The following is a 27,077-nucleotide window of genomic DNA, read 5'->3' as shown; positions in this document are numbered from 1 at the left end:
TTGTTGCAATGGTGAATGGGATTGTTTCCTTAATTTCTCTTTCTGATCTTTTGTTATTAGTGTATAGGAATGCAAGAGATTTCTGTGCATTAATTTTGTATCCTGCTACTTTACCAAATTCATTGATTAGCTCTAGTAGTTTTCTGGTAGCATCTTTAGGATTCTCTATCTGTAGTATCATGTCATCTGCAAACAGTGACAGTTTTACTTCTTTTCCGATTTGGATTCCTTTTATTTCTTTTTCTTCTCTGACTGCTGTAGCAAAAACTTCCAAAACTATGTTGAATAATAGTGGTGAGAGTGAGCAACCTTGTCTTATTCCTGATCTTAGTGGAAATGGTTTCTCTTTTTCACCATTGAGAATGATGTTGGCTGTGGATTTGTCATATATGGCCTTTTTTATGTTGAGGTAAGTTCCCTCTATGCCTACTTTCTGGAGGCTTTTTATCATAAATCATTGTTGAATTTTGTCAAAAGCTATTTCTGCATCTATCGAGATGATCATATGGTTTTTCTCCTTCAATTTGTTAATATGGTTTATCAAATTGACTGATTTGCATATATTGAAGAATCCTTGCATTCCTGGAATAAACCCCACTTGATCATGCTGTATGATCCTTTTAATGTGCTTTGGGTTCTGTTTGCTAGTATTTTGTTGAGGATTTTTGCATCTATTTTCATCAGAGATATTGGCCTGTAGTTTTCTTTTTTTGTGGCATCTTTGTCTGGTTTTGGTATCAGGATGGTGGTGGCCTTGTAGAATGAGTTTGGGAGTGTCCCTCCCTCTGCTATACTTTGGAAGAGCTTGAGAAGAATAGGTGTTTTCTCTTCTCTAAATATTTGATAGAATTCGCCTGTGAAGCCATCTGGTCCTGGGCTTTTGTTTGTTGGAAGATTTTAAATCACAGTTTCAATTTCAGTGCTTGTGATTGGTCTGTTATATTTTCTATTTCTTCCTGGTTCAGTCTCAGAAGGTTGTGCTTTTCTAAAAATTTGTCCATTTCTTCCAGGTTGTCCATTTTATTGGCATATAGTTGCTTGTAGTAATCTCTCATGATCCTTTGTATTTCTGCAGTGTCAGTTGTTACTTCTCCTTTTTCATTTCTAATTCTATTGATCTGAGTCTTCTCCCTTTTTTCTTCATGAGTCTAGCTAATGGTTTATCAATTTTGTTTATCTTCTCAAAGAACCAGCTTTTAGTTTTATTGATCTTAGCTATTGTTTCCTTCATTTCTTTTTCATTTATTTCTGATCTGATCTTTATGATTTCTTTCCTTCTGCTAACTTTGGGGGTTTTTTTGTTCTTCTTTCTCTAATTGCTTTAGGCATAAGTTTAGCTTGTTTATTTGAGATGTTTCTTGTTTCTTGAGGTAGGATTGTATTGCTATAAACTTCCCTCTTAGAACTGCTTTTGCTGCATCCCATAGGTTTTGGGTCGTCATGTTTTCATTGTCATTTGTTTCTAGGTATTTTTTGATTTCCTCTTTGACTTCTTCAGTGATCTCTTGGTTGTTTAGTAGCATATTGTTTAGCCTCCATGTGTTTGTGTTTTTATGTTTTTTTTCTGTGTAACTGATTTCTAATCTCATGGCATTGTGATCAGAAAAGATACTTCATATGATTTCAATTTTCTTAAATTAACCAAGACTTGATTTTTGACCCAAGATGTGATCTATCCTGGAGAATGTTCCATGAGCACTTGAGAAGAAAGTGTGTTCTGTTGTTTTTGGATGAAATGTCCTATAAATATCAATTAAGTCCATCTTGTTTAATATATCATTTAAAGCTTGTGTTTCCTTATTAATTTTCTGTTTGGATGATCTGTCCATTGGTGAAAGTGGGGTGTTAAAGTCCCCTACTACAATTGTGTTACTGTTGATTTCCCTTTTTATGGCTGTTAGCATTTGCCTTATGTATTTAGGTGTTCCTATGTTGGGTGCATAAATATTTACAATTGTTATATCTTCTTCTTGGATTTATCCCTTGATCATTACGTAGTTTCCTTTTTTGTCTCTTGTAATAGTCTTTATTTTGAAGTCTATTTTGTCTGATATGAGAATTGCTACTCTACTTTTTTTTTTTACCCCAATGCTCTGCACCAGTGATGTTAATAAAAACGTGCTTCTGAGAGAAAATAACTGAGCTGGCTGGTCTGCAGTCCTTCAAACAAAACAGTCTGGTGTGTAGCTGAGGCCAGCGTCACCACAGCATAGGGCACCTTGCTCTCAGTGCAGTTCAGCGACTCCCCATTTCTGGACAAAGACATACCCGGACCTGTTTCCTTTTAGGAGGGGTGTACCCACTGAGCCGAGAGGCCAGACTCCATTTTTCACGAGATGGTCTCACTTTGAGCTTCATTTTCTTCTTTTCAGGGTCATGCACAACAGCTTGATTGCTGAGGCTCTGCTTCCTGGCAGATGTCTTGCCACAACCAGTGTGCTCACACACGAACGGGTGCTACTCCTTGTGGAACGAGAGGATGTGGCTCTGGAGGTTGAACACGGTGGTTTAGGTGCAGCCACAGCCTTCCGTGGGGCACCGACACACATCCCTCTCTGGGGCATGAATTCTCATGTGCTGCTTCAGGAAATCCTTGCGTTTAAATATTTTCTGGCACACGTTACGTTATGTTCTCTTTATGGGTTTCTTTCACATGTTCCAGAAGCTCTGTCCATGTTTTTGCCACAAAAGAACAGTCTTTTTGACATATATAGCCCTCGTGGACCTTCCCATGTCACTTCAGACTGCTAGGGGAAGCAAAGTTTTTTCCACATCCTTTGTGGGTACACCTGAACAGCGGTTCATTGGTGTGCTGGCAATGATGGATTTTCAGCTGCTGATGCTTCTTAAAGGTCTTCTTACAACCGTAAAACTGCATACATATTGTTTTTGCTGGTTTTCATGTTTGCTTTCAAAATGTTTCTTCAAGTTTGATTTTGTGTTGAATTTTTGATCACAGCCGCTAGCTGTACAAAGGGCTTTTCTCCAGTGTGAACAGGGTGTGGTGGCTGAGGTCGTAGTCCCTGACGAAGGTCTTGGCACACCCTTCATGGTCACAAACAAACAGTCCCTCCCCCGTGTGCTTGCACAGGTGCGCGTCTAGTTTCCTGGCCTTGTTGTAATTGGCGCTGCAGTCGGGGAAGGAGCAGATGAACCTCTGAGGGGGCTCCGGGAGCTCCGGGGCTAGGCTCTTGCTGGCCACGAGGACCACGTCGGCAATGGTCAGGGATGACACTGCCTCAGCAACCGAGTCAGTCTGGCTCCAGGGTGCCTGGTGCCAGACACCCGGCCACATGCTGAGCCACATGCTGTGAACCGATGCTGACCATCTGCTCCAGGAGATCCTATGCGTGACCCCACTGCACTTCCGGGAGTGCGGCCCTGGTGGAGTGGGGTGGGGCTGGAGTGCCCACTCCAGCTTTCTTTTGATTTCCATTTGCATGGAATATATTTTTCCATCCCCTCACTTTCAGTCTGTATGTGTCCCTAGATCTGAAGTGGGTCTCTTGTAGACAGCATATGTATGGGTCTTGTTTGGTATCCATTCAGCCAGTCTTTGTCTTTTGGTTGGAGCATTTAATCCATTTACATTTAAGGTAGTTATTGATATGTATGTTCCTATTACCATTTCTTAATTGTTTTGGGTTTGTTATTGTAATCTTTTCCTTCTCTTGTGTTTCCTGCCTGGAGAAGTTCCTTTAGCATTTGTTGTAGAGCTGGTTTGGTGGTGCTGAATTCTCTTAGCTTTTGCTTGTCTGTAAAGCTTTTGATTTCTCTGTCAAATCTGAATGAGATCCTTGACAGGTAGAGTAATCTTGGTTGTAGCTTTCATCACTTTAAATATGTCCTGCCGCTCCCTTCTGGCTTGCAGAGTTTCTGCTGAAAGATCAGCTGTTAACTTTATGCGGATTCCCTTGTATGTTAATTGTTGCTTTTTGCTTGCTGCTTTTAACATTTTTTCTTTGTATTTAATTTTTTTTTTTTTTTTTGCGGTACGCGGGCCTCTCACTGTTGTGGCCTCTCCCATTGCAGAGCACAGGCTCTGGATGGGCAGGCCCAGCGGCCATGGCTCACAGGCCCAGCCACTCCACGGCATGTGGGATCTTCCCAGACCAGGGCACAAACCCATGTCCCCTGCATCAGCAGGTGGACTCTCAACCACTGTGCCACCAGGGAAGCCCTGTATTTAATTTTTGATAGTTTGATTAATATGTGTCTTGGCATGTTTCTCCTTGGATTTATCCGGTATGGGACTCTCTGTGCTTCCCGGACTTGATTGACATTTCCTTACCCATATTAGGGAAGTTTTCAACAATAATCTCTTCAAATATTTTCTCAGTCCCTTTCTTTTTCTCTTCTTATTCTGGGACCCCTATATTTCGAACGTTGGTGCGTTTAATGTTGTCCCAGAGGTCTCTGAGATTGTCCTCAATTCTTTTCATTCTTTTTTCTTTATTCTGCTCTGCAGTAGTTATTTCCACTATTTTATCTTCCAGGTCACTTATCCGTTCTTCTGCCTCAGTTATTCTGCTATTGATTCCTTCTAGAGAATTTTTTATTTCATTTGTTGTGTTGTTCATCATTATTTGTTTGCCCTTTAGTTCTTCTAGGTCCTTGTTAAACATTTCTTGTATTTTCTCCATTCTGTTTCCAAGATGTTGGATCATCTTCACTATTATTATTCTGAATTCTTTTTCAGGTAGACTGCCTATTTCCTCTTCATTTGTTTGGTTGGGTGGGTTTTTACCTTGCTCCTTCATCTGCTGTGTATTTCTCTGTCTTCTCATTTTGCTTAACTTACTGTATTTGGTGTCTCCGTTTTGCAGTCTGCAGGTTTGTAGTTCCCGTTGTATTTCGTGTCTGCTCCCAGTAGCTAAGGTTGGTTCAGTGGGTTGTGTAGGCTTCCTGGTGGAAGGGACTGGTGCCTGTGTTCTGGTGGATGAGGCTGGATCTTGTCTTTCTGGTGGGCAGGACCACATCCAGTTGTGTGTTTTGGGGTGTCTGTGAACTTATTATGATTTTAGGCAGCCTCTCTGCTAATGGGTGGGGCTGTGTTCCTGTCTTGCTAGTTGTTTGGCATAGGGTGTACAGCACTGTAGCTTGCTGGTGGTTGAGTAGAGCTGGGTCTTAATGTTGAGGTGGAGGTCTCTGGGAGAGCTTTTGCCATTTGATATTACATGGGGCTGGGAGGTCTCTGGTGGACCAATGTCCTGAACTCAGCTCTCCCACCTCAGAGGCTCAGGCCTGACACCCGGCCAGAGCACTGAGACCGCGTCAGCCACACGGCTCAGAAGAAAAGGGAGGAAAGAAAGAAAGAGAGAAAGAGAGAAAGAGAGAAAGAGAGAAAGAGAGAAAGAAAGGGAGAAAGAAAGAAAGAAGGAAAGAAGGAAGGAAGGGAGGAAGGAAGGAAGGAAGGAAGGAAGGAAGGAGGAAGGAAGGAAGGAAGGAAAGGAAGGAAGGAAGGAAGAAATATAAATAAAATAAAGTTATTAAAATAGAAAAAATTACTAAGAATAAAAAATTAAAAAGTAATTTAAAAAAGAGCGAAAGAAAGAAGAGAGCAACCGAACCAAAAAACAAAACCACCAATGATAACAAGCACTAAAAAATATACAAAAAGAAAAAAAATGGACAGACTGAACCCTAGGCAAATGGCAAAAGCAAAGCTATACAGACAAAATCACACAAAGAAGCATATACATACACACTCACAAAAAGAGAAAAAGGAAAATATGTATATATATAAAGATAAACAAAGGAAGAGAGCAACCAAATCAATAAACAAATCTACCAATGATAATAAGCTCTAAATACTAAACTAAGATAAACATAAAACCAGAAACAAATTAGATGCAGAAAGCAAACCCAATTCTACAGTTGCTCCCAAAGTCCACCACCTCAATTTTGGGATGATTCATTGTCTATTCAGGTATGCCACAGATTCAGGGTACATTAAGTTGATTATGGAGATTTAATCTGCTGCTTCTGAGGCTGCTGGGAGAAATTTCCCTTTTTCTTCTTTGTTCGCACAGCTCCTGGGGTTCAGCTTTGGATTTGGCCCCGCCTCTGCGTGTAGGTCGCCTGAGGGCGTATTTTTGGGAAGCCTGAGATCTTCTGCCAGCGTTCAGTAGGTGTTCTGTAGGAGTTGTTCCACATGCAGATGTATATCTGATGTATTTGTGGAGAGGAAGATGATCTCCATATCTTACTCCTCCTCCACCTTGAAGGTGCCCTAACAGAGAATTTTAAACAAACTATATTACTTTATTACATATCTGTGGATGAATCCACATAAAACTGGTACATTTAGAGTTACCAAACGGTTATAAATGTAATGAAAGAAGAAATGTTTACCTGAGATAATTACACTGCGAGGAAACAGATTTGATCATTGTGTGCTGACTTTTTCTGTAGGAGGTGAAATTATTTTCTTGGTCCTTCAGGGATTCACTCTTCTTATTAACAAAGAGCATGCCTCTTTTTCCCCAAAGCCCCACATCCTTAGGAACCATTAAGCATGATTTAAGTTGTCAGCAGATTAATTCGAACTTTTTACCAATAAACTATTCACATTTTTTCCTCCAATAATGAGTGATGGAATATGAAGGATGTGTGGAGTGTATTCACATTTGATAGTCATTTTTACCAGAACACTGCAAGCACATATTCTTAAACATTTATCACTGGACTACATTAAAATTGGTAGCAGACAAAAGAAATGAGAGGAGAATCATTATCTAAATTCCTAAAGTACAGAATGATGTGGCTATGACCTTTAATTAATATAATGCTTTATACACAAGAAAGTCTGTCATACATGCCTTATATTGTATAAGTGTTTAATTTAAATCAACATTAAAAGCCATGAGTATGTAAGATGCTGAGTCACACATATTTAAAGCTTTTGATCTTTGACCTGGAGAAGACCACATTCCAAATGACAGATGCACTGAAATATGCACACAATATGAAAAGACAGCAGCATATCGTCACATTGTACTTTTCCTCATACCTTGTAGAATTTCTTCATTGCCACCTTCTCTTAAGCAAAAATAACTAGCTGTTCCAAAACATGGGCTGGTTTTATAAAATGATCTTTCATCTCTTCAAGGAAGATTAACTATGATCTCAACTGACCTCAAGAACATTACCGCAGAGCTACCAGCCACTCAAGCAGACCAACTCTGGAGATTATTGAAAGATGTATGGATAAAGCCTTTTATTTTCCTTAAGTGAATTCACTACTCCTCAAAGTTTGGGGTTTGGATGAATAAGTCCAGGGGCTGCTACTACTGTCTGGAAGGAAAATACAGCATATTAAAGAATGTCTATCAGGTTATCTTGCAAATCAGATCTCTTTCCAATCTAAAAATGTGGTATTGAGCTTGTAGAGCCTCATGTTTAAATAAAAAGTTTTTCCTTAAAAAAAAAAAGCTTAAGACAAATTACTTTTAAAATATAAATACTTATTGATTCTCTTTATCAGTGACTGTTGTGTTGTCCTACAGTAGGTACTTTTTTTCACTCCAACCAATTTATTCTACTCTGAATAACAGACTCATCAATCAAACAGTTTGTCTCTCTCCTGCCCTGAATGTACTGATAGACCCATTTTCTTCTAACAGTTAGTCAAGGCAAAAATACAGATTATGGTCTGGGTTTTGTTTCTGCCTTAAAAAAAATTCACACCAAGCAAGGTAACTGAAAGAAATGTTAGCTTTTCTGCCAGATCACGTTGAACTTTGTTTATTGCTCTTTTGAAAGCATATTACACAGGACTCATTTGCTCCCCACTTTCTAAGCAGTTCTATGGAGGATGACAGAGTGGGTAAGCCTCAGATCCGGCTTCTGTTCAGGAGAGGGTTTAGGGAGGCTGTGGTGACAGCGCAGAGAAGTTCCTCCAGGCTGGCTGCCCGCCTACTTAATACCGTGACACACAGAGCTGGACAGGACTACTGACTCTCCAGTGATTCCACAAAGTGGATAATGAAGCAGCTCTATTTACTGACTACTAGGCAACTAGGCCAGGACAATCAACTGTAATCACAGCTAATGGCTCATATAAATTGGATCATGCAGACCAAGGATCTAGCAGAAACTCAACTCCTTTCCTAGAATTTATTTTGCCGAAATATACTCAGTGTATCGAGTGTTCGTAGGGATCTCCACCCCATACCTGCAGCCACGTAGAGAAGCTGTGAAGAGGAGACCAGCTTTCTTCCAAATGGGATCACTGCCTGCCTAAGAGGATTCCATTTGGGATGAATCTTTCTAGCAGCCTTCACATTGTACGGGACCACTCAGAAACTCTTCTCAGGGGTTACCATTCACTCTTATAACCATGTGTGGCCTATAATTTCTTTCAGCAGCCAATAGTTTCATTCAGGACCTAGTTTTATGGTAGAGTCACTAGCCCCATCGTTGAAGTCAAATGACGCCTCTTCTCTCTACAAAGGTCTGAAGGATCCCCATCGTTTTATAACTAACTGAGTTGAGTTTTATCTCATATTGGTCCATAAGCATGCTGTAGGCAGCAACTATGGAGCTTGACTTTGTATTATCCATAGTGCCCAGAAGAATGCTTTGCACACAATAGATGCCAAATGACGTTATAGATTTCAGTAAATTAAAAACCTAATACTTGACATGTAATAGTGAAAATTGCTAAGTGATTTTGGAAATCAGAAGAACCAGTTCTGCTTTTCCTACACACAGAAAAATTATTTGTATTGTTATGGCTATTACTTTATCCAAATACCTAACTGCAATTAATTACACTTCCTTATGATATCTTCAGAATATGTATGTAATTGGAAAGTGGCTCAGACATAAAATTTTGTTTTAAAAAGTTTTATTGACAACTGATATTATGTTCCTCACTTTCGACTTTGGTGTTTACAAAATTTTAAATAACCAGGTGTTTACAAAATTTTAGATAACCAGAAGTTTCATTATGGTCATCACCTTAACACAAGACCAGCCCTGGCTCATGTATTATCAGTAATGATTTCCTTTAATCTCTACCAAACATGTTCCTTAAAAAAAAACTTAATTCAATAATGCTAAATATTAAAATAAAACTTTCCTATTTCCATTGTTACAATCACATGGTACCAGAAGGGTCTCAACCCTCAGTGCTAGTTCATTTACTTATTCTAAAATAAGCGTATTAATGCCCAGCAGTGCTAATTCCTCTCTGAACAAATCACCATCTGTCTATATACACGTGACTCATATTCTTTCCTTTCTCTAGTGATCCAAGAAACATGTTTATTCTATTCCTTTACATCTACATCTGGGAGTCTTATTAGTAGAAGTAAAAATAAATAACCTAGCTTAAATAACTCAGCTTAGCAAATCTGCCTCTCCTGCAAATTCACAGTTACTATCCAGCGCTCTGAAAATGCCTCATAGTTATTTTAAAAGGTTTGGCAATTTTGGAAATTTTAATTAGTTTTTTTGATCTTTAACTATTCTTATTTTATATAAATACCTAACATTAAATTAGAGCAAATATATTAAGTGGGAAAAAATAGCGTAAGGGATGCTAGTGAGTACCCCATTAATATCCCTCAACCTTACTGCTTTGTGCATGTGTCCAGCACCTGTGTTCCTTTCCCTAAGGGCTTTTTCTAGCCACTATGCAGCAGGTCAAAAATGCGAGGGAATTAGCCTCCCTCTACAGGAGCTCTCTACTAATGTGGAGGGGAATTAGTAAATAAATACTCCAGATCCCTTACACTGGAGGGGAGCAGATAACACGGAGGTGTGTGTTCTACATAAGCTCCCAAAGGACACCCCCCCCCCCCCCGGTGGGATTGCACCCAGTAGCCCACAGTGGTACCTGGCCGGACAATGTACCTTTTTATTGGCTGTCATCCCTCCCTGTCTCACTGCCCAATTCTCCTACTGAGGTTTGCTTCACCTCCCAAATAAACTTTTTGCACTCAATCTTTTTCTAATAGTCTACTTCTGTGAAAGCTTAAATTAAGACAGTTAGTGAGATAAGAGGTCCTGAGAAGCAGATCCTCAGGCTGGGACTCTAGAACTGAATGACTTACCAGCCAAAAGACAACGAGGGGTCCATTTCTGGTGGCAAATGGAGTGGTAACAATCCCAGACATGCTGTGGCAACCCAATTAATAAGCCACTCAGCAAGAATGAACTGGGGCATGATACAGATGGAAGAGGATGTATTGGATGATGCAGTAGCTCCAGCATTTAGAAGATTTGAGGGTAACAGTGATTAAGAATGATGAAATCGGCTTGTTGTTGTTAAGTGCAATTGAAGCTCTGAAGGAAGAAAAAGACAGGCAGACTCATGCTCCTACCAACTCAGCTCCTGTATTCCTTTGCCTGAGAGCATTCTTGGCCACTGAAGCCATTTTGCCCTTGTGTGCAGTAGACTTAAAGTGCTGGGAATTAATGACCTCCAGGAACAGCATTCAACCCATTAGCAACAGGTATTGGCGTATAAATACCCCAGCCCCCTCACCCTTAGAATAGATGACTCTGAGATGCATGTTCTACACTGGTTCCCAGAGTTTCCTCATTGGCATTAAACTCCAGTAGCCCACAGTGATAACTGGATTGATGATACACTTCTTAATAGTTGACTTCATCCTCTGTCTCCCTTCCCAGTTTGCTTTACATCCTACTTAATCTCCAGTCCTAGTCTCAGGGTCTGCTTTGGGGGACATCCTGATTAAATCAAATGGTCTTATCCATCATTAATATGACTTCAGTGTTGCACCTAAAGAACCAGGCAAAGCCATGAGGAATATGCAGAATCCAATCAGATATTATTTAAATATTTATAAAAGTTTGGGCCCTATCAGGTTAGAAAAATATGAGACAAATTCAGAATAGACTCAAGGGATAAAGAGATTAGTTGACTCCTATTAATTGGTAAAGCAACTGCAAGGAGGAAGAATTGGATTTTGTATAAACTGAATTGGGACTTGAGTGGGCTGAGATACTACTCTTGTCAGGACCTGTTAAAGCCACTATACACAGGGCTCACACTGCCCCAAGGCCTTGGCAGTGTCTCAGGACAACAAACATCCTATGATCCAAACAAAATTACATCAGATATGCAACCTTGTCCATCTAAGAAATTCTTAGTAGGGTAACCTCAATTTACTGGCTTGAAATTTTTCTCTTTGTTCCCCACCCACCGCACCCCCCCAGGAAAAACTTTTAGATTAAGGGAAGAAGGTGAAAAGGTAAATTCAGTATATAATATGCTTGTGCTAAATATTAGAAAAAACATATGTGTAATTGGCATTGAGTGTAATAATGGAAAATAAAGGATCAGTCAAATGAATCTTGTGATTCCTATTTTAAACGTGCAGTTAGGTAATTCATTCAGACTTGTGATTTTAAATAGAAATATATAAAAGAATTATGGACTTATAAGTAATGTTGTAACATTCAGAATAAGTAATATGTTTAGAATCCTCATGTTTATAAATATAATTTAATAGATTTTAAGAATAATTTAAATGCCTGGGAAGGGGTTTGTTCTGATAATTTAACTGCTTTTAAAAAATTAAATATATTAAATTTATGTATACTCCTTAAAATTAATTTTTAAATAGACTAGATTTATAAGCAGAATAATTATATTTATAAGTTCAAATTTTAAAATGAAGGAAAAACTGGGGTTTGATTTTGCAACTTTCATAAATCAAATACTAAGTTTTACAAATCAAAGCAAGTATAAATTGTCCTGCTCTCAAAGACAACCAAAAGACTCACCCTTTCAAGAGTGGGATGCCGTGAAACCATGTTTATAACCACTATGGATTTTGTATCTTAAAAGGGGGCAGTCTAGAGCCCCCAAGTTCCCTGAATTACAAGTTCTCAATGATTTGCATTTTCAACCCTCTCACCCTCTTGTCTGAATTTCCTCTATCTACTGCCTGATTCTTTTTGGAATTATTTTCATAGTCTTCCTCTCCAGGTCACAGTCTCAGAGATAGTAAAAGGACCTCCAGTTGCACTCTGCAACTGTGATCAACCCTATAAACAGCCATGCTAATGACATTCTCTGCACCTCAACCATCCACAAGTTAAATCACATGGGAACTTTGTATCTCCTTTACTTCTTTTCCCCCTCCTTAAAATGATCAGAATAATGTCATTGTCTATGTCTGTTATCCTGATTAACTGAATTTTTACAATTATATGAGGGGAAAGTATCGATTCCTTTAAATAAATAAAACTGTTTTATGTTCAGGATTTGGGGTGTATGTGGGGATTTTTTAATTTGTTTTCTTTGTTTTACTTTAATGACTTAGCTAAAACATTTTCTTTCCTTATTAGAAGGAATCTTTATTTCAGTGAATTTCCTAGAAGGTTACAGGGCATTGTCCAGGGAAATAAAACAAAGCACTGCATTGCCCTGTTTTTCTAGGGAGTTCTGAATAGTAATGGTTGTATTTGCTTTACGTAATGGGCTTCTCAAAAAAAGATAAGTAAAATACTTAAACTTTTAAAAGTGTTGGTTACTGTTCACTGCCATAAATCAGTCAGAAGGTGAGGCTAAAAGACCCAAATATTCCATCTGTCTGATTCACTGCCACTCTTATATAAAATGTAAGCAGCAGGCAGTTGAGAATTCCCAATCTGCCCCACCCCAAATCCAAGCCCAAATCCTGTGGCTGCCATTCTCATCTGGAATCTCCGTGTTGCTTGGAAATCCTGTGACTAAAACTTAGAAATTTTGCTTTCATGCTTTCAAGCTCCCAAGTCTGATCCTACTCAACTCTCAGCAGATGAAAACCACTAACTTCACCAAGAAAATAAAGACTATCCCTTATCTTTCCTTGCACAGCTATCCAGCTAACATGTCTTGAAGCGCTAGGCAGTATGCTAGAAAGAATATACCTGAGAGAAAAGTAAGATTCAGTCTCTGCCTTCCAGAAATGCATTGCCTAGTGAAGAGGAGGCTGTGGGAAAAAATAATTTAAACAAAAGATAGTAAGTGTAGCTGAGTGAGATGGGACTGTCATTCACAGTTTTATAAAAGCAACTGGAAGTAAAGTTTCATAAAAGAAGAGTTTTATAAAAACAACTGGAAGTAAAAAATGTAGTTACCTGGGGTTTTCCCCTGAATTCATTCTATTTCCTAATTTCTAATTTATGATCATTCTCCTATCTTTAACTTCTGCTGGATCCCTTTTAGAAAAATGTAAATGTAAGACACATTCCAAATCATTTTTAAAATTCACATCAGTCTAATAAATTATAATAGTGCTTAAGACCTTAGTTCCTAGGATAGTGCATTGCTGAATTATTTACAGCATTATGTGAGCGCAAAATAAATAGGGCTTTTTAAAAACCAGTGAATCACAATGACCTCAGGTCACCAATGACCATTTTTAGTGACAGGAATATATATGTGAACAGAAAGATGGTCATGAATTGATGACCATAACCTTGAACCAGGGTTCAAAAACTCTAAAATTGTATTCTGTCTTTGCTAATGACACAGATCATAACTTCATGCAATAAAACTTCATTTCATTTCAGCCCTTTCTTTCTAGTCCAGTGGAAGTCCACCTCTACTACTAACTACTCCATGACAGCACGTAAGTCTCTTGAACGCTAAAAGAATCATAATAACCTGCCTAACTCACATAAATATTATGGGATTCATATCACATAATAGATCCAAAAATATGTTTCAAAGTTTTTAAAAAATACTACATAGAGGAGAAAATGTATGATATTATTATTATTAATACTCATGTGTGGAAGAGCCTGAAATAGTAAAACTGGTGGGGTAGATTTTGAAACCATTTGAAACTAAAGTAATAAAAAATGATAGAGTCCAAGAAAAAGAAAAATAGACATTGAAAAGTCATCTATTGCTAGGCCATTCCAAGCAGTGATCTACAGATCCTCTGAAAGGAAAAGATTTGCTCCCATTTCCAATATGTGGAACTAAGTGTTCTGTATCAGTCTAGTTTATATCAGTTTTAAGCAGTACAGCAAAACCAACTCCTAGGTTTTTAAATTTCTTCTTGAACCATTCCAAAACTACAGGGACATCCAGCTCACCGTATAGTCCTAGGAGTATGAGCCATATCCTTCCAAGTGTCCTGAGAATTTACATTCCATCTTTCTTAAAAATAACTTTTATCAAATGTAAAACATCATATTTTTTCATCAAGTCTAAATTATTATTGAATATAAGATACACCATTTTTTTAATATACACTACAGAAGGAAGTTCTACTAAACTATGACATGCCATGACACATCCCAATTCCAGAGATTTTAAAATGAAAAAAAAAATTATGTCTTAGAATCAATGAATATAATAATTACTGTCTTATTATAAAAGGAATCCATATTTCTTGAAAAATTGCCAAAGACTGTGTATTAGCAGAAACATGGTTGCAAGCAACAGAAAAACTAGATTAAATAAGAGTTTGCGTAACTGGAAATCCATTGGAAGGACAGAGGTTAGGGTTGGTTTAATTCAGGGCCTGAAGGCTATCTGAAAAGAAGTTTCTTTCCACTCTCTGATCTGCCTTCCATGGTGTCAGCCTTCCTGAGACAAACTTCTTTCATGGTATGGGTTCCAGGTGTCCCATCTGCACCCCACTCCACACTGAAGATAGGGCTTCTATCCTGGCACTCCAAGCAAGAATTCTGAAATTCACCTGTACTGTTAAGATCATCTCCGTCATCTCACCTCACCTGAGCTGTAACTGCTGCTTAGAAAATGCAAATGTACATGAAAAGTACAAGGACTGCATGGGGAAGGGAGTAATACCCAACCAGAAAATCTGCCTATTGCTAGAAAAAAACCAAAAAAACAAAAAACAATGGGGTAGGGGGAATTGCTTGAAATCTGTGATGGTTAATTTTATGCGTCAACTTGGCTAGGCTCTGGTGCCCAGTTGCTTGGCCAAACACTAGTCTAGATGTTGCTGTGAGGGTATTTTTAAGATGTAATTAGATTACCCACCATAATGTGGGTGGGCCTCAAAAATGACTGAACTTTTCCACAGAATAAGGAATTCTCCTCAAGAATGCAACATCAACGCTTATCTGCGTCTTCAGCCTCCTGGCCTGCCCTACAGATTTCGGACTTGCCAGCCCCCTCAATCATCCTACAATTGTGGGAGCCAATTCCTTAATCTCTCTCATTCTCTCACTCTCCCCACCCCACCCCCCAGGAATACCATTTTAAAATATTTTCTCCAACTTTATTTATTTACTTTTCTATGCATAAAAACATATGGAAACATTTTACTCAAATGACATCATACTGGATATGCAAGATTCAGAACTTTTGAATTTTGGTTTTGTCCCTTTATTTGTTAAGGTGATCATTTTTCCATGCCCTTAAATATTTTAACGTGATTTTTTTTTAGCAGTTACCAAATAATCCATTACATAACTGAACTATAATCCATTTAACTGTTTGACTGTTTCTGGGCTTTTGGATGATTTCATTTTATTCTCTAAATACACAGCCCTCTCTCCTGATGTGAAAAGCCAGTTAGGAGCCACTTCTGGAATCTGAGGCCTCCAGAGGTCGGGACCAAAAGGGTTGCACTTGGCAGGTATACACTCATCTCCTGACTCATCAACCTGTATAAATTAAATATGTACAGCTTTTTATATGTCAGAGAAAATGTTGCACTTGGGGCTGGCTAGAGCTTATTATGAATAAAGAGTGTGTTGCCAATGCAGGGTTTAGCCAGAATGATCTGACCTGGCATCAAAAAAATATCACTCTTCTGGAGATAACCACGAAGATCTGCACCTACCATGAAGGTCTTTGGGGCAGTGACGCAGACTTCTGGTCCCTGCTCCTAAGTCATCATCACTTTAAGGGCACACATTTGTTTTCAAGTAACATAGTAATGTTTGTGACTTGTCCAAAAATGTGTTTACTCTTGCAAGATCCTCAAAAGAATGAAAACAACAACAACAAGGAAAATAAAAGGAGGAAGACGAGTAATGAATGGGCCTGTATGGAATCTCAGTAGGAACATATTCTGTATCCTGTATTTACTGATTCACACTCCTAATTATGAGAGAAAACTGAATGTGCGCTCATGAGTGGTGAACAGAATGGACATTCTTGAAGAACAAAGAAACATATGGCCGCCTGGCAGACCACACCAGCATTTCTCCGAAGCACAATTGCCTGGAGGGTTTCTGGACCTGACACCCCTGCCACTGCAGATTTCACTCTCCATCCATTACCTTCATTGACAGAGGGCCTGATGCAAGTCCCCAGAGACAACACACAGCTCCCAGCAGCTGGATTTCTCTGAAACAGTTAAGTGGCATTTTTTCCCAATTACTCTTCTCAGACTTTAGATGGAGGGAAAAAACCATTTTGTGAAATGGTGAGACTAATGACGACAATTAATTTGCTGCTGTGGTGAGATGCAATTTTAGCAAAAGACATTGAAATGTAGCATGTGATTATAGCGTTTCTTCAAGAAACGGATTCCTAGGTCTCCTGTTCTAGCATTTTAATATATTTTATGAATTTCCTTTTTATTTATTTACTTATTTGTCATATTTTAGAGATAACTTTGCTTTTGAATGCTGGGTTTTATTTTTAAGACTATATTTAACCGTCCTACCTAAATATCGCTGGGAAACTCATGTAAAATGTATTTCAGGTCTTTAGAATATCCGTAAGCTGAAAGAAGATTGAAAAAACTCCCAGGTGCTGAAAGATTAAAGTTGTTGTACGTGTGAAAGGAATGACCTCACAATAAACTTATGCTGAACTGAGTTTTAAAAAACATTAGTGGAGTGGCTAAATTATAGATAAATAATACAATATGATAAAGAAGATTTAGATTTTTTTTAAGGAAGGGAAATAATTCAAATCAACACAAATTTATCAGTCTACTCTGTTCCTTTATTTATTTATATATTCATTCAATCATTCAAAAATATTTAGTTATCATCTATCATGTCCCAGGCACAGTTCAGCACACTGGACACAGAACAGTAAACAAAACAGACAAAAATTCTTGCCCTCATGGGGCTTACGCTCTAGTGGAGAGAGATGTGCCCCTGAATTAAATTCCAATTTAATGACGATGACAGTGCATAAGTGCTTGAGATGTTAAATAATAAAAATGCCACAAAACCACGATATAAGAAATTTCAAATTTTAAATAAATGCTTATTTGGCATTATTTACTTATAACATCTTATTTATGAGGTTAAAAATAGAATTGTATGAAACCTGAAAATTAAACTGCTAAATTATCCACAGATTCTTAGTAAGTATTGGGTTGGCCAAAAAGTGCCTTCGGTTTTTTAAGTAAAAATAGAAGACATTTTTCATTTTCACCAAGAACTTTATTGAACAATGTATTCACCCTTTTGTTCCACTACCTTCTGCCATTTTTTAGGCAACTTCATAATTCCACCTTCCCAAAACTTTCTATCTTTTTGAGCAAAGAACTATTCCAGGTGCCTTTTACAGTCTTTCAGGGAATGAAATATTTTTCCATTAAGAGAATTCTGTAAAGACCGAAATAAATAGAAATCCGAAGGTGCAGTGTCTGGTGAATACGGCGGATGAATCAGAACTTCCCAGCCAAGCTGTGACAGTTTTTGCCTGGTCATCAAAGAAACATGCGGTCTTGGGCTTCCCTGGTGGCGTAGTGGTTGAGAGTCCGCCTGCCGATGCAGGGGACGCGGGTTTGTGCCCCGGTCCAGGAAGATCCCACATGCCGCGGAGCGGCTGGGCCCGTGAGCCATGGCCGCTGAGCCTGCGCGTCCTGAGCCTGTGCTCCGCAACGGGAGAGGCCACAGCGGTGAGAGGCCCGCGTACCGCAAAAACAAGAAAAAAAAAGAAAAAGAAACATGCGGTCTTGAGTTATCCTGATGGAAGATGATGCGTTTTCTGTTGACTAATTCCGGACGCTTTTCATCGAGTGCTGTTTTCAGTTGGTCTAATTGAGAGAAGTACTTGTTGGAATTAATTGTTTGGTTTTCCAGAAGGAGCTCATCATAGAGGACTCCCTTCCAATCCCACCATATACACAACATCACCTTTTTGGTTCTAAAGACCGGCCTTCGGTGTGATTGGTGGTGGTTCATTTCGCTTGCCCCACAATCTCTTTTATTCCACATTATTGTACAGTATGCACTTTTCATTGCCCGTCACAATTTGTTTTATAAACGGAACATTTTCATTGCATTTAAGTAGGGAATCACATGCGGAAATACGGTCAAGAAGGTTTTTTTCGTTTAACTTACGTGGAACCCAAACATCAAAGCAATTCACATAACCAAGCTTGTGCAAATGATTTTCAGCGCTTGACTTGGATATTTTGAGTATGTCGGCTATCTCCCACGTGGTATAACATTGATTGTTCTCAGTTAATGTCTTGATTTGATCACTATCAACTTCAACTGGTCTACCCGACCATGGAAAATTGTCCAGCGAGAAATCTCCAGCACGAAACTTCGCAAACCACTCTGGACACGTTCGATCAGTCACAGCACCTTCTCCATACACTGCACAAACCTTTTTTTGGTGTTTCAGTTGCGTTTTTACCTTTCTTGAAATAATAAAACATAATATGATGAAAATGTTGCTTTTTTCTTCCATCTTCAATATTAAAATGGCTACACAAAAATTCACCTATTTTGATGTCTTTTTTTAAGTGCACGCTGATATGACAGCTGTCACAATACAATCTAACAAAATTGTTTCTAATGAAGTTAAAGCCAACTAAGTGCTACTAGAGTCATCTTACAGAGAAAAAACAAATGAACCTTTCGGCCAACCCATTATAAGGTAAGGAACTGGGGCAAATGGCATTATATGAAAGGCATCCTTATAACTGAGCAAAAACATGCTTTGACAGGTTGGTCAATAAACAACATGGAGAGGATGGAGGACATCACACCAGAGTTTCACAATGTTCGAGATTCCTGAAGAAGGGATATATGTACAGCAGAATCAGAAAACATTCACAATTTCTACAGTATAATAAAAGAACTGGCTGATGTGAACAACAGGGTTTTAGGTGTGGAAAGACAGAATGTGGTGCAGACTAAGGGGAGATCAAGATGGTGGAGTAGGAGACATGGAGCTCAACATCCCCCACAAAAGCAAGATGGGTGTAAGAGAGAGTGACTACCTTACAATAAACTATAGCCTCAATGACACTTGAGAAATAACAAAATAGTAAAAAGAGTAAACATGGAAATCCACCAAAGGACAATATACATTTAAAGAGGTTAAGTAGAATGCAGAACTAGCCTAAAGGTCAAATTAAAATTCTAAGATTGTCTGTTTAGTGATGATGTCTTACCCTTATGCAATGGTAGGCTGATTCTTAATCATTTTCATTTCATTATAAATAATTACAGATGTTAAACTGTTGTGTTACTTTGTCTCTAGGTGGAGGAATATTTTTAGGACCAGCAGTTGTAGAAAGGGCTACAGATTGAGAAATTAAAGGTATATAAAATCTGTATAAGCTTTCCTGAGCTTCAGAATTATATTTAAAACACCCATTAGTCAATCTCCAGGGAATCCTTTGGGCACCTCTGACTTAACACATCCTAAACTGAACTCTTTATCTTGTTCAATATCCCATTTCTTCATCTCAAGTAACAGTTCCACCATTCACTCAGACTAGCAAGCTACAAACCTGGGAATCCCTCTCTCTCTCTCTCTCTCTCTCTCTCTCTCTCTCTCTCTCACACACACACACACACACACACACACACACACACACACACACACACTTTAACTGAAGACCACATTCTTCAATGATCTCTCCATCACCATCATCATTTTTCTTCTCGATCATCAGCTTTCCTCTGGATCACAATACTAGCCTCTGGCGGATCTTCTGAACACTGGTCTCTCATTCTCCATTCCACACTGTTGTCTAAGTCATCTTCCTAAAAACGAACCTGACCATAGGCACCTTTGCTCTAATACCTTTATTGGCTCCCTTCTGCCTACCCATTACTATAGGTAAAACATTTCTTATCTCACATATACATATTCATTTGTAAATAATATAGATACACAACTACTGCATTAATATATTGTACACATACGAAAACGTATCATAAAACTTGAAATTTTAAAGGGCAAGATAAAATATACGTTATTTTATATTCTATTTGTTAATGGTAGATAAAATATTTTGCTATCATTAAAATGTTATTTAGTGAGAGTAATGTGGTTGAATATGCTTTGTAATTTCTATAAAGATTTATTGCCTTGTGATAAAGCAACTTAAAATCTGGTTCTAAGTGCAGTTTATTTCAATGTTTACTTTCATGGCTGTCAGGGCTGCAGCATACATTTTACAAAGAGCCCCATATACAAACGGAGGAAGTGTATCATTGGATGAGATTATGATACTCATTTTTCATAATCATCCACCAATTTTGCAAGGACTTTTGTGAAAATTGACTAATGCTTGCGTTATTCATGCTATCTTCAACCTTTTAAAGTCATTTATCCATTCCACGAGGCTTAGATTGGTCAACCGAGATAATACACATAGATCCACTTAACCAAGCACACATAAAATGTTAATTAATTGCAGTTGTTTTCAGAGTTAGGAAGGAGGATAGGGACACCCCTTCAATGTTGTGGATCCCAACACTTCCTTCAGTATTCTTTGCACCTGATAAGTCCCTCTGTCTGTCTGACATTACAAACACGCAAGGGCACCAATGTCAATCCATATGTTACTAAGTCCTTTCTCATGTTTTCAGTTTTCACACTTCCTTCCCACACTCCAGTGTATCAGCTCACGCAACCCTAGTGTGTTCTTACCCCACTCAGGAGATCACTGGCCAGTATATTACATCCAGACATCTCAGCTAGGCCCTTCCTAGTCTACCCCACTGAGGTCACCCTTCCACACACCCTATCCTTCAGCCACATGGAACTTCTCATCATTCTTTGATCCTATCTCTGGTCAATCTCTGATCAGATCTTTGCTTTCCCATTCCGTCTCTGGAATACTCTGCCCACACACGCTGTCTCACCCCAAAGCATCCTCACCCGGTACTCTCTTCTTCATCCTTCAAGTCTCAACCCAAATGTGAGCCCTTCTCTGATGTTCTTCCTCACTGTCCAGTGTTCTCAACATATTATTCATACCTTTAATACCCCTCAAGCCACACTATGCACACTCCATGTTTCCCTATCCTGTAAGTCCCTTGAGACCAAAGACCATTTGGGCAACCACAGGCACCTAACTTGGTGACTGCCCAGTAAAAGGCATCACAAAACTGTTTGTTGGATAAATTACAACTTAGCAAGAGTTAAGCAATTTTAAAATTAGAAAAGCTGAAGAAGAGCAAACTTCTTTTGAAGAATCAAAGACTTCTTTCTAGAAGGTTCTGAGAAGACCCAAGGAACCAATTACCTATTATTCTCACACTGGTTGACCAACCCATGGACAGGATATAGGAGAATCAAAAAGAAAATGCAATTGGCAAGATAGTCTTCAGTAAATCAAAACTAGCTTTCAAGTCAACAAAAATTGACTGAATTGTCTCCCAAGGGATCCCAAGGTGAGACAGTGATGATCCCACTGGTCCCTAGAAGCTCCTCGGAACTGCCATAGAAAACTTAAACAGGTTTCATCTCTTGGCCTCAGGCTTCATCCTTTAAGAGATAATTACTAATCAACAAATTAATTAAGTATATCTGCTGCTGTCGAAATGTGCTGTGATAAAAATACTGAATACAATTGATTCTCCTACAATTGTTCTACTGTGGTCCGAGCAGCATATAGAAATATACGTCCAACTTAGTTCTTTGTATATGAGTTTTCTTCAGTGTGGTATAAACATAGACCTCTATGCCACAATGGCTTTTTATGAGCCAAGGTAACATTTTGTTCCTTTTGATGTACATTAAACATAGCTTATGCTGTATATACCAATATGTAGTATATAATAAGCATATTTCCTCTCTGCCATTCTGTAGTATCTCATGGAGGCAGCACTTTTTGCCAGCAGACATAGCTAGAAATTAGGACTTGGGTCAGTCATTTAAGCTCTCTCTTTAACTTCATCTATGAAATAACAATACGTTTTAGCTAACTCACAAATATTTACTCATAAGAGCTCACACATTGTTTTGAAGGTGGCATTGATTTTTATTCCAACATTTACTCTGTAACTAGACACTAGAGTCATCACAAGGCAGTGATCCCTGTGAAGCTGTCCTCTTATGCCACCTTTACTGCTCATCTTGATAAATGCTATCATATCTTGGTAATGAACACATCCATCTCCATCTTACATGGTATTACTGATACATTTGTAAGTGGTTCACTGCAGCATATCTCTTGAGGTTATGATTTATACTTAGAGCACTATTACAGCTTAGCAAAGACTCAGAGTTAAAACTAAATCAGATAAAATGAAAAGGATTTGAGCAAACAATTTAAAATATTAATTGATAAACTCTACCTCTCCTTTTTAATCTCCCATGTTAGATATTTGTGGAAATGTGGGATTGAAGCTTTCAGAATATAGCCTTAGGAAGATACTGGTGTTATATAAAAATATTTATTTGGGAACTGTTTTATGAGAGGTAAATGTTTCAAAAGGGGTATCACTGATGGATGTGGACAGAGACAATATAAAATTGTTGTGGTCAAAGGCACTATTTTAGTGCCCAACAACATATTATAATATCCTATATCTGTACAGCATCTTAGAGTTTACAGCATTCATCAATGCTTTATCCTTTTTAGGCACGTGAAGCGTTGGGAGATGTAGGAAGCAAGTTTAGTTGACAGAATCTCTGTTCTTTAGGGAAAGAAGCCTGAAAGCTTATTGAAAACCATGATTTTATTTTATTCACATTGATGAGTGATTTTTTTCCCCTTGCTTATGGACTGATTTTTATACTCAGGGCTACATTTCAACATTCTCTTGAAGACAAGAACATTCTTTGTCAAGGGCATAATTTGTCTCAGTCAATCACAGGAGAAATATGGGACAATTTGAAACTGCTAAAATATTTCCTTCTTGAGATACACATTCATCCCTCAAGTAGAGAATGACCAACAAAGTCAGCAAAATTAGCACATTTGCTTGTGTCAATGTAAGCTTACTTATTTAATGGTTGGTGTGTTCCTCAGGGTATAATCAAGATGTAAGAGACTTCCCCGCTCTTGTGTGACAGAAGAGTTTGGATGATCAATTCCTGGAAAGACTGACCTTGACTAAATCATAAGGTGACCCTGACAGGCAGACAGAATTTCTCACTTATAAGTGTCTGTCTACATAATATCAATATTGTATCATAACAGCAATGATGTTGTTTTCCCAAAGGCTCCACATGCAGCTTCCTCAAACTGGTAATCTACGCTCACCCTCTACTATAACTAGACTGTTTTCAGTTTAATTTTATCCCTAACCCTCCTATGTAGTAGTAGAATGGATTCCTATGGTAGACACTACTCATGCCCCCCAAGATTTCTACTTCCCCATCCCTTCTGAGCACATACCCCCTTAAAGTTAGGTAATGACCATGCCCCTTCCTTTGACTGGGTGAAAGCATTTAAGGTTTGGTGCACAGTTTTCCATATTCTCTTCCCTTGCCATGGTGCTCATGGAGAGGTCACAGGAATGAAGCAGGCTAGATGGTGATTCACCCTGAAGGCTGCCCTGGAGACTCTGCATTGAGCGGGAAATTAATTTTTGTCATATGAAGCAAAGCCACTGAGATTTTGGTGGTGTCTGTCACAGCAGCATAATCTAGGCTACTCTGATGGGTGCAGTCTCCCACCTGATCAGTTCACCTTGATCACCATTTATGCAGCAGCCCACAGCAGCATATGTGGCTGTTATACTAGCGAGTGGTGTTTACACATGAGTTGGCCCCAGTCATTATTGAAGGAAAGTCTCACAGAAATATCTGGTAGCAGCAAGAAGGTAGCTGGAGCAATCATACTGTGTGAACCACACCCCTGCCAGGTCCATGAATTAGCACTGAGGGCTTTCCAATGCAAATGATCATCTTGATTTATTACTGAGGAGGTATCCATTTTATGAGAGGAGAGAGGAGTTTAATTTAGAACACACTGAAACTTCTAGGCTAGTGGGAAAATCAGTGGAAATGCCTAGCAAGTAATTGGTAATCCAGAAATGGAGCTTGGAAATGGGTCAAGAATGTGGGTATAGATTCAGAAGTAATCTCCACACACTTGAAAATTGAAAATAAGATAGAAATAAAATTTCCAAGGGAAATAGCAGAAAGTGAGAAAAATAAAAAGCCAAGAAAAGAGTCTTAGGGAACAGTGATATGGGGACGGGCAGAGAGAGGAGAAGCAAAGAAGGGAAATATGGGAATTATGATGACAATACCCATTCATTTTGAAAGCTAAGAATACCATATCTTCATTAATAAATTCATTTCCAGTTAAATTTCAAGGTTTTTAATGAGGATAAAAAATGTACTACTCCGTAATAATCCATTTACTCCCTCGGAGATTAAAATAGATTACCCATCCGACAGGCACCTGGACATTATCTGTAATAAAAAGCAAAATGATTTTTTAATTCAATGTTCCAGAACTAATTTATCAAGATTTAGAGTTTTTCAGAAGAAGCAGAAGAACTTTTAAACATGTGTGATTTGCTCTGCATTATGGTTGTTCATTTATTTAACAAACTTATTCTACACATCTGGTGGTGCTAGGTGCCCTTGGGCATAGAGTACTTAGCCTCGGGCAGCCTGCCTCATCCCCTGAGCCCATTTCACACACTGCTCCCCCTGCTGGTATGTTGGACTTTGTGCCAGCTTTGCTCCCGCAAGGATGCCCCCAAGAGCTAATTAGCTAACGTTTGTTAAACCCTAGGTTTGTGTGCCAGGCACTACACTAGGTGCTTTAAATGGGTTTTCTCACTTAATCTTCAAGATTGAGTTGGAGCATCCCTATTTTACAGCTGTGGAGGCTTAAGTGTTAAGAAACTTGCCTAGGGACTTCTGTGGTTGTCCAGTGGGTAAGACTCCACACTCCCCATGCAGGGAGCCCAGGTTCCATCCCTGGTCAGGGATCCCACATGCATGCCGCAACTAAGAGTTCGAATGCCACAACTGAAGATCCCGCATGCTGCAACTAAGACCTGACACAGCCAAATAAATAAATAAATATTTTTAAAGGAAGGGAGGGAGGGAGGGAGGGAGGAAGGAAGGAAGAAAGGAAGGAAGGAAGGAAGGAAGGAAGGAAGAAAGGAAGGAAGGAAGAAAAGAAACTTGCCTAAAGTCACAAAGCTATTAAGTGGTGCAGTCATGACTCAAAATAGGCTGGCCAACGCCAAAAGGGTGCTCTGAACCTTGCTACTCAAAAGTGTGGTCCTCAAACCAGCAACACTGATGTTACCTAAGAGTTTGCAAAAATACAGACTCTCAGGTCCAACCTCAGACCCACTCAAACAGAATTTGGTTTTAACAAGGCCCCCAGATGATCCCTCTGCACGTTAAAGTTTGGGAAGCACAGAGCAAAGTCACTCCACTCTGCAGACTTCACTTTAATGGATGCTGGGGAGATGGGGACAAGCTTTCTCCTGAGTTGCAATTTGGGGGAGAACAAAGGTATATGTGTGTTCTCCAAGGGCAAAAGGAAGGATTCAGACAACACGTTCTTGCAGTTTCAAACACTGGAGATCAGCAACAGTCAGGACCACTTCCAAAAGCAGCAGATACGGAGCTGGGTCCTGAAGCCAGAACATTTTCTCAATTCATTTCACTAAAACTCCGTGTGCTCTTCCAAATGGACAAGTGCCCACATCAATAATCTAGAGTTAGCGCCTCCAGCCTGATTCCATTTTCCAAATAGAATCCAGATATCAACCAGCACCAACAAGCAGATTTCAAACCTCAGTAGAACTTGCTATTATTTATTACGTTGTTTATCACATTGTTCAGCTTAGAATTGCCTAGTTTAATTAATAATGTTCAGGACAAAACTAGTTTGCTCCGCAGTATCCATTGTTCCCCAGGTATGAGTACAAACACTTGGTGTAAAAAGCAGATGCAAGCCGGTTGGTGTGCAGGCCCCCAGTTACAGGTACTTAATTCAGGGTGTGGGGTCGCCTCTTAAGTCCCCTTTCTGAGCCGCGCCGGCCTCCTCCCTCTCGGCTGGGGCCCAACAGTTCGGCTCCTTTCACCGGCTGCCACTTTATTCCTTGTCACCAACTCACCCTGGCTTCCTAGGGCCCTAACCAGCGTTAGGGACTGACCCGCCGGCGGGTCGCCTCCGACCTGCCCAGGCCTGTCGGCGGCGGCGGTCCCCACCTGCACCCCGCCCCCCCCCCCCCCCGGGAAGGGGTGGCCCTGGCCGGGCTGTCACGGGTGGCCCCGCCGGGCGGCGGCGGCGGTGGCAGACGGCGAGTCACGTGTGGCGGAGGGGGCGGAGCGCGACCGGCCGGGTGGGTGGAGAAAACAAAGCCTCCAGCTGTCAGTAGAGGAAGGAGGCGACGGCGCCGGAGCAGGTGAGTCAAGTGCATTTAAAGCGGTACCGCCCTGGCGCACCCGGACACCCCCAGTCCTGGCGCAGTCCCTCCCAGGTCAGACGCTGGCCGCGCCTCCTTCCGCCGCCTGGGGGCTGCAGTCCGCCAGTCGCTCAGCCGGCGGGACCGGGGGTCTCCAAGCCCAGCAAGAAGTTGTGCAGGGGTTGGCGCCGGGGCCCCTGGGTGTGCATCCGCTGCGCTCCTGCGGGCCACATCCCTCCTTCGGGGCCCCAGAGCTGCGCACCCCGGGAAAGGGGAGGGAATCAGGGCTGCCACGCTGGCAGAGGCAAAGTGGACCGGCTCGGGGGGTGAGAGCCGGGCTGGCCAGGACTCTTGGCGCTGGAGAAGGAGGGGGTCTTGCGAGTGCGCGCCCGTAGCGCGCGGACCTCAAGGCGACGGAGTTGGGGCGCGGGGACTGAGAACTAGGGGCGCTGGCAGGGGCTGTGCGCTTCGGGGCAGACCAGGAAGTGCGGCGCACGGGCGACAGCCGGCTGGGGATCAAACCTTGGACCGCCCCCCCCCCCCCGCCCAGCTGCCTCCCCCAGGGCTTCTCCAGC

The 27,077-nt window shown here is 40.1% G+C and overlaps 1 protein-coding gene and 1 pseudogene across 1 annotated transcript in view; one reads left to right on the top strand and one right to left on the bottom strand.

Annotated features, from left to right (window-relative positions):
• Nucleotides 1-2,107: 2,107 nt before the first annotated feature.
• Nucleotides 2,108-3,295, bottom strand: LOC114892680 (annotated as a pseudogene).
• A 23,194-nt stretch (nt 3,296-26,489) lies between these two features.
• The window catches only part of MAPRE2 (microtubule associated protein RP/EB family member 2), a 160,834-nt gene continuing 160,246 nt past the window's right edge, over nt 26,490-27,077 (top strand). Inside the window, exon 1 of the mRNA XM_029219249.1 lies at nt 26,490-26,502. The gene's annotated coding sequence lies outside the window, so the exon portion shown is untranslated. The remainder of the gene's footprint in view (nt 26,503-27,077) is intronic.

This window comes from Monodon monoceros, unplaced genomic scaffold, assembly GCF_005190385.1.
Source record: "Monodon monoceros isolate NGI ecotype Baffin Bay Population unplaced genomic scaffold, NGI_Narwhal_1 Super_Scaffold_1, whole genome shotgun sequence".
NCBI lineage: Eukaryota > Metazoa > Chordata > Mammalia > Artiodactyla > Monodontidae > Monodon > Monodon monoceros.
Note: the sequence above shows the minus strand (reverse complement) of the source record. Positions and strands in the feature narration are given on the sequence as shown.